General features: G+C 45.4%; 1 protein-coding gene across 1 annotated transcript in view; it reads left to right on the forward strand.

The window, feature by feature from the left end:
* Nucleotides 1-14,315: 14,315 nt before the first annotated feature.
* Nucleotides 14,316-16,402, forward strand: part of LOC110345074 (uncharacterized) — a 153,894-nt gene continuing 151,807 nt past the window's right edge. The window contains exon 1 of the mRNA XM_087208178.1: nt 14,316-14,595. The gene's annotated coding sequence lies outside the window, so the exon portion shown is untranslated. The remainder of the gene's footprint in view (nt 14,596-16,402) is intronic.

Consider the following 16,402-nt stretch of genomic DNA (forward strand, 5'->3'; position numbering starts at 1 on the left):
ATCCTCTTAACCCTTACACACATGCACGCACTCATAATAATATGAGGTAGGTTCTGTGACTGCTGAGGAAAACTGAGGCTTACAAATGACAGAGCTGGAAAGCATGCTCAGGAAAGATGGACTCCTATTCCAGGACCTGCACTATTAGCCACTCAGTTCCACAATTCTTCCTGCCCCAGGACCCCTGGCCCATTGGAGGTACTAAAATCTGCATATGCTTAACTCCCTTATATAAAGAAGTGCAGTATTTGCACATAACCTATAACATCCTTCAGTATACTTTAAATCATTGCTAGATCACTTACATGCCTAATACAACGTAGATGTATGTAAATAGTTGTTATTCTGTATTATTTGGGAAACAATGACAAGAAAAAAGGTTGCATGTTTTCCATACAGACGCAATATTTTTTTAGTATTTTTGACCCATGGCTGGTTGAATCAATAGATACAGAAGTCCTGGATAAGAAAGACTGCAATGTGGTCTTTCTACACTATTTAATTGAGAGCACATGCGGACACTAACACACACATACCTGTTGGCATGAATCAATAAAAACACTGGTCATTAACAACAAAAGTGAGTCCCTGCCTTATTCACTCAATTATTTTAAAAAATCTATGCTTAATTTCTCCTTTGGGCCAGAAACAGTGTTAGGTGCGTAGGATGGTCAGAGAGGTCTGCTCCCGTGGGCAAAAATAATAAACACGATAAACTAATAAATTGTTTCATCTACTGGAAGTTGATAAGTGCAACACAAAAGAAAAGCAGATCTGTGTGGAGAGAATTCCCCAGTTACAATTTCAAACAGCCAAGAGCTCTTTGTAGCAGGGACACTTGAGAAAGAGTTGGGGTGGCATTTTCCTGTTTCCTTTTTGCATACTTCTACTGTCCACTTCAGTTCATTGTCAAATTAGCATTTAGTTGTGAAATACAATCATGTTATTTAATGATGACTTGGCCCATTATTTCTGACTTCTTATTTGTGGCCATTAGACCCTCCAAGGACACGGAGAGACACTTTCATGCTTCATAGGGCCTGGGTTGGACCAAGTCAAGTCAGATTTTAGAACAGGAAACAAAGTTGCCCCACCCTTTCATTTTACAGGTGAGTTTTGAATGCCTGGCTTCGTGCCACATGGTGAGCTAGAAATGCAATCATGATTAATATGAAATCCATCGCCTGTACAGAAATATACTTCAGCAGTGACTCAGCTGGCCAAGAAGAACAATCACTCTCCATTCCCTGGCTTATGGTCGAAATTTCTAGACTTCACGCTTTCCATTAAGCATTATACTCCACCTATGTAAAATGCTTTAATGATACTGGCATTATTGCACTGCCACTTTAGCTTCCAATGGTCCCTTTATTCTCAAAGTTGAGCTAGAGCACAGCATGCAGGCCAGGCCACTGCTCAGGGACAGTGTCTTCCTCCATGTACAACAGTGGCTTGTTCTTTCTCTTTTCAGTTCTTGCCTCTACTTGTATCATGTGTTGTTGGTCTTAGGCACAATTTATAAATCTATTTTGCCGAAGGCACCTCATATCCTTACCTTAAATAAGAGCTTTATTGAGATAGTATTCACACTCCACAAAGTTCGTACTTTTTAAATATACAGCTCAGTGATTTTTAGTACATGTGCAAAATTGTGCATTGATCATCATTATCTAAGTCCGGAATATTTTCTTCATGCCCAAAAGACACCCCATACCCATTAGTGTTCACTCCTCATTCCTCCTAGCTCCCCATCCCGGCACCAATAATCTACTTTCCATCTCTATGGATTCCCCATTCTGAATATTTCATACAGGGAAATCATCCAATTAGTGATCTTTGTGTCTGGCTCCTTATTTAGCAAAATGTTTTCAAGGTTCATTTTTATCGAAGCATGTATCAGTATTTCATGTTTTATTTTTAAATTATTTATTTAGTCATTTTTCTTTTTTATTTGAGACACAGTCTTCTGTGTTGCCTAGGCTGGTCTCAAACTTGAGATCCTCTTGGCTTAGCCTCCAGAATAGTTAGGATTATAAGCATCGGCCCAGTGACTTTATCCTTTTTGTAAGGTTGACTAGTATCCCATTATATAGATTACACATTTTACTCATGCATCCATCTCTTGATGGATATTTGGGCTGTTTTGCCTTTGGGCTATCATAAGTAATGCTGCTGTGAAGATTTGTGTACCAGTTTTTGTATGGACATATGTTTTCAGTTCTTTTGGGAATATATCCAAAAGTGTAATTGCTGGGTCATATGGTAGCTCTGTGTTTGGTCATCTGAAGGGTGCCAGAATATTTTACAAAGTGGCCACTCCATTTTGCATTCCCTCCAGCAGCGCATGAGAATTCCAATTCCTTCACATTCCCAACAGTGTCTGTTATTTTCATGTCATCTTCAAATAGTTTTACTTCTTCCCATTCTGGATGACTTATTTTATCCTCTTTCCTAACGGCTCTGACTAGGACCTCCAGTACAATGTTGAATAGAACTGGTGAGAGGGGATAACCTGTCTTATTCCTGACAAAAAAATAAGCCAGCCTTTAACCATTAATATGATGTTAGTTGTGGATTTTTCACAGCTTCAAATGTCAAGGCAAGGAAGTTCCATTCATAATTTGCTAAGTATTTTATTATGAACAGTATTGGACTTTACCAATTGCTTTTTGTTGTATCAGTTGAGATGACCTTATTGTTTTTGCCCTTTGTTCAATTACTATGATATTGGCTCAGTTGTTTTCCTCACCACTGGGATACAGTACGTGACACCAATTAAAGGAGAGAGAGTTTCTTTTGGCTCACAGTTGACAGAAGTTTCAGTCCATCGTCAGCTGGCTCCAAGGAAGGGCAGCAAGGCAGAGGGGTCTGGTGGAGGAGAGAAGCACACGGCGTGGTAAATAGGAAGCAGAACACAAAGGGAGGGCCTGGAAAGGGAGATAGACCCTTCCAGGCCATGACCACAGTGACCCACCTCTTCCAACCAGATTCTACCTTCAAACAAGTCAGCTGCACTGCCTCATAATCTAGTCACCTTTCAAAAGCCCCACCTATGAGCATATGAGACTTTGGGGAACATTTTAGCTGTAAACCATAGCAGGTATATAATATTGATGAATATGTTCAGCCAGTATCTTTATATATGTTGTTGAATTTAGTTGCTACTATTTTGTGGAGGATTTTTTTGCATCTATATTTATAAGGTGTGTTGGTCTGTAATTTCCTTTCCTTGCGATATCTTTGTCTTGTTTTACTATTAGGATAGTACTGGCCTTAAAAAATGAGTTGGGAAGTGGTCCTTCCTCTACTGCTTTTCCAAAGCATTTGTAAAGGAGTAGTGTTAATTATTTAAATATTTAGTTGCATTTAAGCCATCTGGTACTGGGTTTCCTTTGTGGCGTGTTTATTGTTATTGTTTTCTTTTTGTCTCTATTTAAAACTCTTGCCAGGTGTGGTGGCACACCCCTGCAATCCCGGCATCTGGGAGGCTGAGGCAGGACAATTGCAAGTTAAAGCCCAGCCTGGAAAATTTAGTGACTTAAAGAGACCCAATATCCGAATTTAAAAAAATAAAAAGGGTTGTGCATGTAGCTCAATGTGAAGGTCTTAAATTCAATCCTGAGTAGAGAAAACAAAACAAAACAAAACAAATGCAAAGAAATCATTTTACTTATGGCAGGTCTATTTCCAGACTTCTTCTTGACTCAGATACTTTTTGAAAACAGGTAGGTTAAAGACCATTTGGTTGGGTAAAATGATTAAGGAGATGTTCTTTCCATTGAAGTGGCTGCTGTTGACAGTGTTCGACTACTGGTGGTGCTGCCAGTGGTAAAGCCATGGGTTGCTGCTAGACCCCACTGTTAGGTGGGCTTCCCTGGGGCTTAGTGGTTGGTGCTGCCTCCACTGTGACTGTGGGCGAGTCACTTGCCTTGCCTGGGTCTTGATTTCTAGCTCTATAAAATGAAGGATGGCATGAATTCCCAAAGAATGTGCCTCTTGCTTCTAGGTAAAAGGGCGATGTCTGTGTTGTTTCCGCCCTGCTCTCAATGACTGGAAGCTTAGTAAATGTTTAATTGAATGAATGAGTGAATGAATAAATGTGGGAGTGCAGCAATGAAAATGGGATGGCTTTTATTCTATTCATCAGCGGTTTCTTTTCTATGAACCCCATGGAAAGGACTTGTGGCTCATGACTCCTTTGGAAATGTGTGCATGAGGACAACCCCTTGTTTTCCCACAGGAAACCCAGACTCTGCAAATTAAGGGGTGACCTAGGAGGCATTTAGGCCTCCTCTTTTCTCCTGCTCATGGTTCCTTCCATGAGCATCTCTCCAGGCAGGGTGCAGTCTGGCTAGCAAGAAGTCTGGTGATGTCAAAGGAAAATCCACAGGTTGCATACTTGAAAGAACTAGAGTTCAAGGCCAGGTACGGCATCTACCCGCCATATGACCTGCATCAAATTCTTCCACCTCTTTAAGCCAATTTACTCATCTGTTAGGTCAGTAAGATACTGGGGGTTGGGGGCAGGCTTGGATGTGCATGTTGGCCATTGTTAACTATCCTTCCTTAATGCCACTTTGTTTCCCTTTCTCTTCCAGCTCCCCAAATTCCACAGTGAAAGAGGAAGAGGAGACAGAACTTTCAGTATTGGGTGAGGTAAGTGAGGTGGCTGATTTCTGAACCTCCAGCAGACAAAGCTTTAGTGTTTCCAGGGGAGCGCCGATGTGTGCCTCCTCCTTCCAGGGTGCTGATAGGGTGGGTGTGGGGCCCAGGCATTTCCCCAGGGGTGCTCAACCACATCTCCCACCCATCTGACCTACTCCCTGGAGGAGAAGAAATGAACCAAGAGAGAAAAGAGGTCATCTGAGGTGAATGCCTGAACTCAAGGCTTGGAGAACATTTGTGTTACAAAGCATCTTGCAATATCCAGATAGGACTTCCATATCTGCTGCCATATTTGATTCTTCTAGGTCTGTGAAGGGAGGAAGGTGTATTCTAGCTGGGTCCCCTGCTCTCTATCACCTGGGACTGGCACTTCTGGGTGTCTGGGGCCCTCTGAAGCCACTTCATTCACGGGGGGAAATGGGGTTCTCAGTTGAGCACCTGCAGAGATGGCTGCTATGTTTCCTGGATGTGAGACTGCTCCATGCTTGTTCTGACTTCTTCCTCTAGCAGAAGAGTGCAGCTTTGGCTTCTTCTCATGGTCTCCTCAGCAGACACTTTTTTTCCACACCCTCACCTCCAACTCAGTCACCTCCACATTATCCTTATACCAAATTTCTCTAACTGCTTTTAAAGCCACAGTTAAGCCCAGTTACCCCAGGAAGCTTTCTTTGGCCAGACCAGATGCTCAGATGACCGATCAGGTGGACGGGCCTGTGTTACCAGCAATGGATGATCTCCTTCCTTTCCATTGGTTTGTGAGGTGTCCCTCCCCTGGAAAAGCTTGTCCACATTAGAGCCTCCGTGTAACTTAGGTTTGCGTCTTTCCTTATTCTTCTCACACTCTGCAATTATTTAATTTAGTCATTCACTTAATATACTCTGTTTCCCATAAAGAAAGGGACTCATCTCTCATCTTTACCATCATGGCATCATGGTGCTTAGCATAATATTTGGTACTTACCAGGTGCCAAATAGATATTTGGTGAATGAATGGTGAACATTTTTTAGTTTACAAACAGAACGCTACCTGCTCACATTCTTCACAGAACCTCTGGGACACACAATACCCAGTTTATACATAATAATACCACCAATGTTCTCCCACATGATGCCACAAAGGACCAAGAATATTAACTGGTAGAATGATTTTGGCACACGGTGGGAGGCTAATTATTTCTACCAGCTCGGGCTGCTGGCTGCAGTAACATGCTTTTGGGTGCAGCTTTGCAGGTGAGACTCTGGAGTTTGATGCAGCACAATTTGGGGAATGAGAGAATCCGTCTACCTGCAAAGCTCCATTGAGCCGCACACTTTGTTAGCAATGTAACCTTGTCAGTCAGATTAACCGGATGATGTTGACTGAGCCCCTTCTGAGGAGATTAAGGGAAGGAAGGGAGCCTCACGAAGTCAGAAGAGCATCCCTGGCAGACAGAATAGTGTGAGCAATGGGAGCTGGGGGAGTAAGGTGAGAGGATGTGAGAACTGAAACTAGGGATGGAATTATGGAGTCGTGGAAACCAGAATTCCGAGAATTCCAGAAAACACTTTAGAAGAACTTTGTTGGCTAAAAGAGAAAAGGGGTCAAAAATGCTTCTAATGTCTGAGAGTATTAGAGAATTGTAGGAACAAACAGAGAATCTAAAAGAAATAATGATTTGTGGGTGGTGTCTTATTTTGAATTCTTCTTGAATTAGGAAAGCATTTGTGTGTGATTCTGGAGTTTCTCTTTGGAAGCACAGAATGAACTGGGAGGGGACAAGTTCATAAGTGGGGCTGAGTGAGAGGTTCTGCTGTGGGTGTACAGGGCTCAATCTCGCTGCAGACTCTGGGTAACAGGGCAGAATAAACGTCATCACCACTAAATCAAAGGGTGGCACAGATGGAGTATGTGTTCAGTGTCTCTTCCCTTATTTCTGAGGGTTGTCCTTGGGGGTACTGAACACCAGGCTCTTCAGAGATGCTGCTAGGAAGGGCTGAGCAAGTCCCAAGAACATAACTCTGAAGCAGCTAGAAAAAGAAAAGAAAGAAAGAAACAAGAGCCTCTCATGGCTGAGGCAGGAAGGGGGCACACCAATAGGTGTGAGGCAACTCAGAAGTAAGGGCTCACTGGATCCAGATGCCTGTCCTTACACAGCCTAACACTGACAGGATGGAGAAATAGCCCAGGAAGGCGGGAGGCAGAGCTGGAGTCCAGCCCACCACATGTGGGTAGGACTGGGTGTGAAGTGGACCGAGTACCCAGGGCAGGAGAAAAGAGGACAGCTCAGAATCAGAGTCGGGGTATGTCTACTGCCAGGAGCAGGAGGGAAGGAAGCATCGTGAGTAAACAAGGCAGAGACTCAGTGCCTGGCATGTTATTACAAAAGCAAGAGAAGAATTAATTTCAGGTTCCTTGACTGCAGAGAGGGCAAAGCTGAGAAGGCCAGGACTGATTTCCTGGCCTGGGCAGTGAGCATGCCCCTGGGACCCTGGACAGGACACTTTTAGAAGCATGATGGATGTGAGAGTCACATTATGGGCGCCCAGCAGGTGAGACACATCCCTGGAGGCAGAGGAGTGAGTCCACTTGACAAAGCCAGGCCAGGAGGAGCAGAAACGTGGCTGAGGGACTGTGCAGCCCATGCAAGGTCCTCTGTCTCAATGTATCATCAATAATTCGGCAATAATCACATTTCCTACATCAGAGAGTTGTCATGAGTATTAAGTGTTCATAAACACTCAGCAGACAGCTGGAAATTTAGTAAGTGCTTGATTGGTGCTTTTTACTGTCTATAATTGAGAGCTGAGTATGCTTGAAAGCAGAAAGGGATGAGAAGATGATCAAGAAAACTGGATCACCTGGCAATCTGGTGGCATGAAAGGGACTCTGGTGTCTGACTGTGACATTGAATAAGGAGATGAACTGTGCTTCGAATCATCTGAAATTCCAGCAGACTGGCTGACCCCTTCTGAAACTTCTTGGTAGTTCTGGAACTCTCATTCCACTGAATCACAGTATTCATTATTTCATTTCTTTCCTCTTCCTCTTCCTCTCTTCTTCTTCTTCTTCTTCTTCTTCTTCTTCTTCTTCTTCTTCTTCTTCTTCTTCTTCTTCTTCTTCTTCTTCTTCTTCTTCTTCTTCTTCTTCTTCTTCTTCTTCTTCTTCTTCTTCTTCTTCTTCTTCTTCTTCTTCTTCTTCTTCTTCTTCTTCTTCTTCTTCTTCTTCTTCTTCTTCTTCTTTTTTGCTGACATCTGTCTGTGTCTGTCTTTTCGTTAGTTATTTGAATCTCTGCCCTAAGCATGGGAAATCTAGCAATTAAATCCCATAGGTACACCCTTTTGCCCCTTGAACATACCACAGGGTTTGGCTTTTGGTTCTTCCTTGTGCAATTTTCTCTTTGATGTTTTTGGATGTCAGCACCAAATTCATCTACACATTTTAGCCAGCCAATGTGCATATCCTGTGATCTGAAAGAATAACACGAAGTGGGGCATTGAGCCAGTCTTGGACATGGTTGGATTTCCTCCATGTCAAACTGTTTCCAAATGCTCTATCTCCTTTGAACTGTTAGATTTCTTAAAGCTTTCCAAAACATATTGCTAACAGAAAAGAGAATGTTGCTGAATCAGATGTAGGATATGTTTTGCTTGTTTAAAAGAAACACTCTAAGAGGTTTTTGACTTAAAGATGTTTTTAAACTATTATTTATATATTTATGTCCACTAACAAAATGCTGCATGGTGTAGAGTATGAAATCTCTCTCTCTCTCTCCCTCTCTCTGTCAGTTCTGGGCGGGCATCAAATAATCAAATCTAGGACCTTACATGCTAGGCAAGCACTCTACTACTGAGCTACATCGCCTGCCCAGATCCTGCATTTTTAATAAGATCTCAAGTAGCGCTGGGGCTGGAGAATGTTCTGTGATGGTGGAAACCAACATCTGCTCTGTTCAATCCACTGGCCTCGCCTTTTGACAAGCTGGAGTAAGGTGAGTGATGAAGAGCTCAGTGGAGCAGGGAGGGGGCAGAGGGAAGGAGAGGAGAATGGGTGGGCTCACTGAATTACTAGCATTTATCCAGTGCTGTTAAGGACAGGACACAGTGCCGGATGCTTTCCACCTGCCCAATTACACTCTGAAGCCAGCACATCTTCTTCCTGGATGAAACCTTGCCACAGCAGGTGCAGTGGTATAAAGGGCTGCTGGAAAATTGACCAGCACATTATCATCTGGAACTGCGCAGTAAGCTGGAGGTGCTTTAGAGAGAGAGAGTGCTCTGGCTTTGAGCCCTGGGTCTGCCATCTACTTTGCAACATCAAGCAAGGTCCTTCATTGCTCTCATCTTTGATTCTTCTGTCTCTAATATGGCTTAATAATAGGACTTACAGTTGACATCTTGAGAGATTACAGGGCAAGGCACATTGTAAATGTTCAGGACAGTGCCTGATGATGATGTTGCTGCTACCTGTGAAGACAGGTGTATACTGATGCCAAGAACTGTCCTGTGTACCATAGTGAATTTCCAAATACCTAAAAAGCCCTAATTATGTTCAATATCCATAATGGTGAGGACAGTAGGGTCATGACAAAGAGGAGTAAAGTGGATGGCCTCGAAAAACCTTGTCTGGAAAGGGACTCAGAGTGCTTTCAGTTTCAGTGGCATTTTTTCAGGTAGCAGGCATCTGAGAAGGCTTCACAGGGGAGGTGGCCCATGAAAAGCAGGTAGAAGATGCTACAAAACTCCACAGGTGGAGGTCAAGGGTGTTCTGGTAGAGGACACACTGGGAGCCACAGTGAGAACAAGAGAAATCTGAAGTCAGCTTGAAAACAACAAGTATTCCAGTTTGCCTGGAGCCCAGGGAGTTTGTTGGGGGAGATGTGGAAGAAAAAGTCAATTAATGTCAAAATGTAGGATGCCAAGCTGTCAGGCTTATATGTAATTAATTCTGTGGGGACTGAGAAACCTCTGGATGTATTTTTTCTCCACAATTTTTGTTTATTTTTAGCTGAAATTTAATATGCTAATTTTAAATTTCATAGGAAAATGGAGAGGTCCAAGAATATCTAAAAACTCTTGAAGAAGACAAAGTGGGAGAAGTGTCTTTCTAAATAGTAACGTATGAGAAATGTATTACAAGCTGGGTGTGGTGATCCATGCTTCTAATGCCAGCACTCTGGAGGCTGAAGCAGGAGGATTGTTTGAGGCAGCTTGAGCTAGTTTCAGCTTGGACTACAGAGCAAGACCCTGCTTCCAAAAAAGCGTTAGAAATAAAAAGGCACAATCATAGTACAAAGTTAGAAAAAAGTGGCCAATGGAACAAAATAGACAACCATGAACCTACTCCCAAAATCTTGATGCACGAGAGTTGATATTGTAATTGTTTTACCGCTGCATATACCTTTTTAACTTTTTAAAATGATGTTTCATTTTTGGAATAGATTTATAGGACATTGCAAAGATAGTAGAGAGTTCCCATATATATATATATATATATTTTTTTTTTTCTTGTTGCTGAGACAAAATACCAGGCAGCCAAAGTTAGAGGAGGAAAGTTTTATTTTGGCTCACAGTTTGTAGAGGTTTCAGTCCATACATAGTCAGCTGGGTCCAAGGCCGGGTGGCATAGCAGAATGGCATAGCAGAGGAGAAACAATTCATGGCAGGCAGAAGGCAGTAAAAGAAGCAAGCAGAAAGTGATAGCACCCTCTTTCTGTTCTTTATATTATGTCCAGGCTATCAGTGGGTAGCACTCACACCCAGGATGGGGCACCCTTAATCCTCGCATTGGACAATGAATCAATCCCAGCATCACATCCTTGATCTCAGAATCACATACTCTAGATCCAGCCACCTCTGAAAGCCCCCATCTATGACTACATGAGGCTTTGGAGGGGCATCTAGACAGAAGCTATAACACTATATATCCCCAATCTACCCTCTTGTTGACATCTTATGTTAGTATGCTACATTTGTAACAATTGTGAATAAATATCAATACATTATTATCAATTATGATCCTTATTCAGATTCTCTCAGTTTCTATGTAACATATTCTCTCTGATCCAAGATTTCAACCAGAAGACCATATTTAATCATCATGGCTTTGTAAGACTCTCTGGGCTGTGCCAGTTTCTCAGACTCTTCTTGCTTCTGATGATCTGGTCAGTTTTAAGGAGTACTGGCCAGGGATTTTGTAGATGGTCCCTCATTTGGAATTTGTCTGATTATTTTCTGGTGATGAGATGGTGAGGTACTCATTCCCTTTTTCCTTACTTTAATCATTGGAAGGAAGTCACCATGTGCAGCCCACACTTAACATGTGTGTGTCTACAAATGTCTTTGGAAGTCCTCAGAGATTTATTTTTCCGGGTGTCTTTATACAATTGCTTAACTATATCAGTATGGACTCATGAATATTTATTATGTATTTTGGGTTATAGTGCAATACTACAATACTTATTTTGTTGTTCTAATCATTCCTCAACTTTGGCTGTTAGGAGCTTTCCATTAGTTTCTGTGTCACCTTGCCACACTCATCATTATGGTGCATGTTGTGTGTGTGTGTGTGTGTGTGTGTGTGTGTGTGTATGTGTGACTTAGGAAGGCTGGGAGTCTACGCCTTTAGGATTCACCTGGGTGTCAAGTTTTCTCCTGAAAGCAAGAGAGTTCCCTCTTTTATAGTCATATAATTGTAACTATAAAACGGAAGCCACTCCCTGCACTGTCACTGGCTCCCTGGGATGTTACACAGTGCTAGGTGGGAACTGCGCTTCCAGTGGCCAAACCTGAGCCTGTGACTTGAAAGAGGGGATGAGTTGATTACAATAGAAAATAGTGAGGCAGCCCATGACCAGTACCTTCCCTCTTCTGTGACCGGTGCCTCCTGTCATGTTAAATTTGGATGTCTTGTCTGGGAGGTCATTTTCTCTCTAGAAACTCCATGTGGTCATAGGGAAACAAATGTCTTAGGCCTTCCCTTTGGGGGCCTCCTCTGTTATCACAGTCCACTGATTCTGTGGTTTCATCTCATCCATCAGGGCTTGTTCTTTTCACAAGGCCTGGTTAGTCACTGGGGATGGGTGTTACTGGACAAGCAGGGTACAGGGGCCCCTTATAGGTTGCATCGTGTCCCCCTCCAATGAGTTGAAGTCCTAGTCTCCTGTACCTTGGGACACAACCTTATTTGAAAATTGGGTCATTGCAGTTAAATGCAGTCGTGATGGAATAAAGCCCCCTTAATCCAATGTGACAGGTGTCCTCAGGAGAAGAATAGCATATGAAGAGACAGAACAACAGAGGGAAGGCCGTGTTTAGGTGGAGGATTGGGTGATACATCTATCTCCAAGCCAAGGGATGCTGTAGACAGCTAGCAACCACCACAGTAGGAGGGGTGTATTGCAAATTCTCCTGCACAGCACTCCAAAGCTGAAACCAACCTGCTGATGCCTTGACCTTGGATTTCTAGCCTCCAGAGTTGTGAGAATATAACTTTCTGTTGTTCTCAGCCCCCTGGTCTGTGGCACTTTGTTACAGAGACCCCGGGAAATGACTCAAGGCTCCTGTGCTCCTTTGCTCGCACCCTTCTTGTGCAAGGAATGATCAAAAATAAGTCAACACCCCTGCTTTCTGCCATGGCAGTGGGCAGCTCTGAAGACTGGCCTTTTGGCTAGTTCACTGTCCTAGTTCTCCCCTGGGCAGTCTCTTGGAGCAGCCTCTATGCCTGCTTCTTCTGTGGAGTGAAGTTAGAAAGACTGGAAATAAAAAGGACCACACTGTGAAAATAAATTAAATAAATAAATAAATAAAAAGTCGAATGTTTCAATTTAAAAAATTATTACAGTAAAAGTCACATTGCCATTATTCCTCCTCAAAACACTCCCTCTACCTTCAAACACACTTATCTTGTTCTTGCCACTTTCCAAAGCAATTCTGGAAGTACTTCCCATGAATGTTTTTAGTTGCATGGCCATGGCTGCCTTGATTTCTTGAATCAATTCAAAATATTTACTTTCCACAGTCATTGTGAGTGTGTGTGTGTGTGTGTGTGTGTGTGTGTGTGTGTGTGTGAGACAGGGTCTTGCTATGCAGTTCAGGCTGGTCTTGAACTCACTATGCAACCCAGGCTGGCCTTGAACTTGCAGTAATTCTTCTACCTCAGCCTTCCCAGTGCTATGATTACAGGCATGGGCCACCACGCCTGGGTCCCCTTTCATGGTCATTTTGACTTTAGGGAAAAGTCAGAAGTGGCATATTAACAGATCTGGTGAATACGGTGGATGAGGGCACACCACACTGTAATGTTTTTACAAGCTTGCCTTTCCATTGGATGGCACTTTAGAGCAGCACTTACCATTTTTGGTCACACTTTGTAAAAATACTCAGGAAAGAGAGCTTCCAGAACTGCTTCAGAAAGTGGCAAGAATAATGACACAAGTGTGTTCAATGTCAGGGAGAGTATTTGAGGGAGATTAATGGCAATATGTCTCACTGTAATAAATTTTTAAACATGCAAACATTCACTGAATATTCTGATCACACTTTGTATACCCGTAAGTTTCCCTCACACCCACAGCACTGCCCTCCTATTGTGGGTCTTTGTTTGCCTGCCTCCTTCCTCTGGAAGGTCCTAGCTGATGTTGCCAACTAGGCTTAGAGCCCCTGGTGGAAGGTTAGTACTCTTAGGGGAGGGTTATTATCCCTGGGCAGGATTAGTATCCCTTGGGGGAGGGTTAGTACCCCCCTCACAAGGTTAGCACCCTAGGCCCAGCCTCCGCTCTCACTTGACCCTATGCTGCTGCAGGGAGGACACCGGCCACAGCTCCAGCGTCTGCAGGCGTTTGGTGGCAGACGTGGAATGAAGGACAAAGTACCTGCAGAAATCAAAGGTGGAATAAAGGCAGTGGAAGCGCCAGGATTTTAATTGAGGAGGGGTCTCGGGGTTTGTGAAAAGGTGTCTTGAAGGCAAATGTGCTTAGCTCTTAAGTATAAGGAAGCGACAGCTGTTCATATAAAGAAGTTGAGATCAGGCCAAGCCACATGGACCGCCAGGAGCTGTGGGCCAGGAGGCACCTCGCCTCTACTGCCCTGCAGAGCAGATACTAACCTGCCCTCTCCGTGTGAAGAATCCACACACACGGCAGGCTACTCCTCCTCGAAGGTAACACCCGGGTGTGTCGTCCTGGGCTGCAGGTAGGGGGTTGGTGTGACCTTCCCGCTGCACAAAGGCCACATGAGACCTAACAGAGTTGATGGTGGGACTGGAATCCCATCGCGGGAAGCGATGACGCTGTTGTTCATAAACCCCAGCCATCAATCCTCGCTCAGCGCTCTTTGGTTCTAGGAAGGCAGAACTACAACTCCCAGGAAGCCGTTCGGCCCCCCCCCCCCCGGGCTCCGCCGGGTATAAAGAGGCGGCATGGCCCTGACGCGGGTAGAGCGCGGAGGCGGCAGGGGCTCTGGAGTGGAGTTACGGCCACCGCAGCTGGCATCTGCTGCTCCGCTCTTCTCCCCGGGAACTCTTCTTCCCTGCGGGTGTCCACCCTACCCCATGTGGGCCCCACGGATCTACAGACCCCAGGTGAACAGAGGATTTGCCTTCCGTGCTTTCCTGGAGGTAGTAGAGGGTTTTCCCGGAGCAGAGTGTGGGCTCGTGGCGGTGATGTGCAGCGAAGAAAGGCGAACAGCTGCGGGCTGTCGGGGTGCGCGCCCACCCCGGGGACTGCGCTGCCGCCCGGGACCCCCGCCCGCGCTCCTGCCCCTCCCTCGGGTCCGCGGCGCAGAGGCGGGCGCTGGCGGCGCGTGGGTCTTGGACCGACGGCGGGGAAAGGGACGGGGGCGCCGGACCTCCTAACGTGGATTACTTGGTGTATCCGCTGGGCTTGGAGGACCCACCGCCTCGTCTCCATCCGTGGACTGATTCATTCCACCCAGCAGCCGGTCGCCGACCTGGAGGTAAGTTTCCCTGCGGTTCTAGGGAGACGATTTGGTCTGCCTTTTTCATTTTTTCCCTCCTCCGCGTCGCTTTTCGCTTTTCGTAGGTCTCGGGGTTCTGGCCTGAAATTTTTGTTCTCGGCGTTGACACCCTCTGGGGGTCACTTTAGGGCAGCTTCTGCCTCCGAGTGAAGCTTCCTCGCCCAGGTGGCAGTGGCCAGCGACCTCCCCAGTCCCGTGCGTGCGCCGCCTCCTGCGCAGCCCCCCCGCTGGCTGCCCGGCAGGACGGAGGCTGAGCCCAGAAAAGCGCCCAGCGCCCTTGCGGGCCCACTGGGCCCTGAGCTCGCCCTGTCGCCGGGTCATTTTCACGACCCGTTACTTTGGGAGCGGAGCGGTGCTGCCCCCGTAGCTCCTGTCCACTGCGACCAAGGGTGCCGCTGGGACACAGCGTTTGGAGAAGGCCTTGTGGCCCGTGACTGAGGATAGCAGGAGGTGGAGGCGTTTGTTGTATGGCTTTAGTGCAGGGACAGGGACACTGTCGGGAAGCGGGGATGCGTTTGGCCGAATTGTGGGCAAGTTTCTTAAATGGAAGCCAGAGGGCAAGAAGTCAGTCCCGAGTATCCACGGATCGCTCTCTTCCTCCTGGTAACTCACTAATGGGACAAGTTTCTTGGCCAGTGAGGCTAGGATCTTAAGTCTTGAGTCCCGAATGGAAAGCGAACCACTTTTGTATCCACAGCTTCCTACTCTCCTGTTCTTTTGTTTGCCCTGTTTGGGGCAGGTGGTACCTGTCATTGTGTAGATGCGAAATAGATGTTTGTGGAATGAATGACCGAGCAACTCCACCGCGATGTGCAGACATACACCAGGGTCCTCCTTTACTTTGTCTCTCCTCTGTGCTTGTCTTCAACTCCAGTACTTTTTGATCTGAAGATGGTTTCCTAGGGATTCTTTCCCGGTCACATGGTCTCCCCTACCCCATCAGCAGCTTGTAGATTTGGAACCTGTCCCTGATGATCCATTTCCCACCTGAAGCCCCTCCTAGGTAGAAAATTCCTAGGACTGGTCCTGGGTTGTCTTGATCAGTGCTCTGGGTTCCATTTCCCTCACTGAGCACCTGCTCAGGGACGGAGAAAGAACCAGGGGGCCCAGGAAGAATAAAAGGTGAGTCTGGTTGGTACTACCCTTCTTCCAGAAGCTGGGGCCCTCAAGCTGCCTCTGGCCCCCATTGCTGAATCCACGGTGTAGGTAGCTGGTGTAGCTCAGTCTCTGTGGCCCAGCCCTCCCCTGTCCAGTTCTCTGCCTGGCCTGGCTTGCTGGAAGACTGTGGAAATTGTCCTGCTGTCCAGTGACCCACGCCATCCAGTCACTCTCTCTTTTATAGAAAACTATAAAAAGGCACAAAAGGCAGGAAAACATCCAGTTCCCACGGTAATGCTGCAATTGGGCATATTCCCCAGTGGTGAAATCCTGCAACACGTGTAACTATGTTTCCTGCTCACTTTTTTCCTGAATTGTCTTTGGAGGTTTCCCTAGTATAATGCGTCTGTACTACTCTCTTCCACTGCAGGGATTGAAGCATAATTTGTTTGATAATTCCCCTGTCATTGGGCGCCAAGTTATTTTCAAACATTTACCCTTAGAAGTACATAATGCATTAGTAAACGTTCTTCTATACATAAGGATTTGTCCATGACATTCTGCGGAAAATCCCCAGAGATAGCCAACTTTGCTCTAAGTCAAGGTCTGTCTAAAAAAGTCCAAGGAATACCTTGGTGGACATCGCTGAGATGGGCTTGCAGTGAAGGACCCCATTCATCCACCCCAC

The sequence above is a fragment of the Heterocephalus glaber genome, unplaced genomic scaffold, assembly GCF_053883595.1.
Source record: "Heterocephalus glaber isolate CG9 unplaced genomic scaffold, H.glaber_assembly_v1.0 deba00000937, whole genome shotgun sequence".
In the NCBI taxonomy this organism is placed as follows: domain Eukaryota; kingdom Metazoa; phylum Chordata; class Mammalia; order Rodentia; family Bathyergidae; genus Heterocephalus; species Heterocephalus glaber.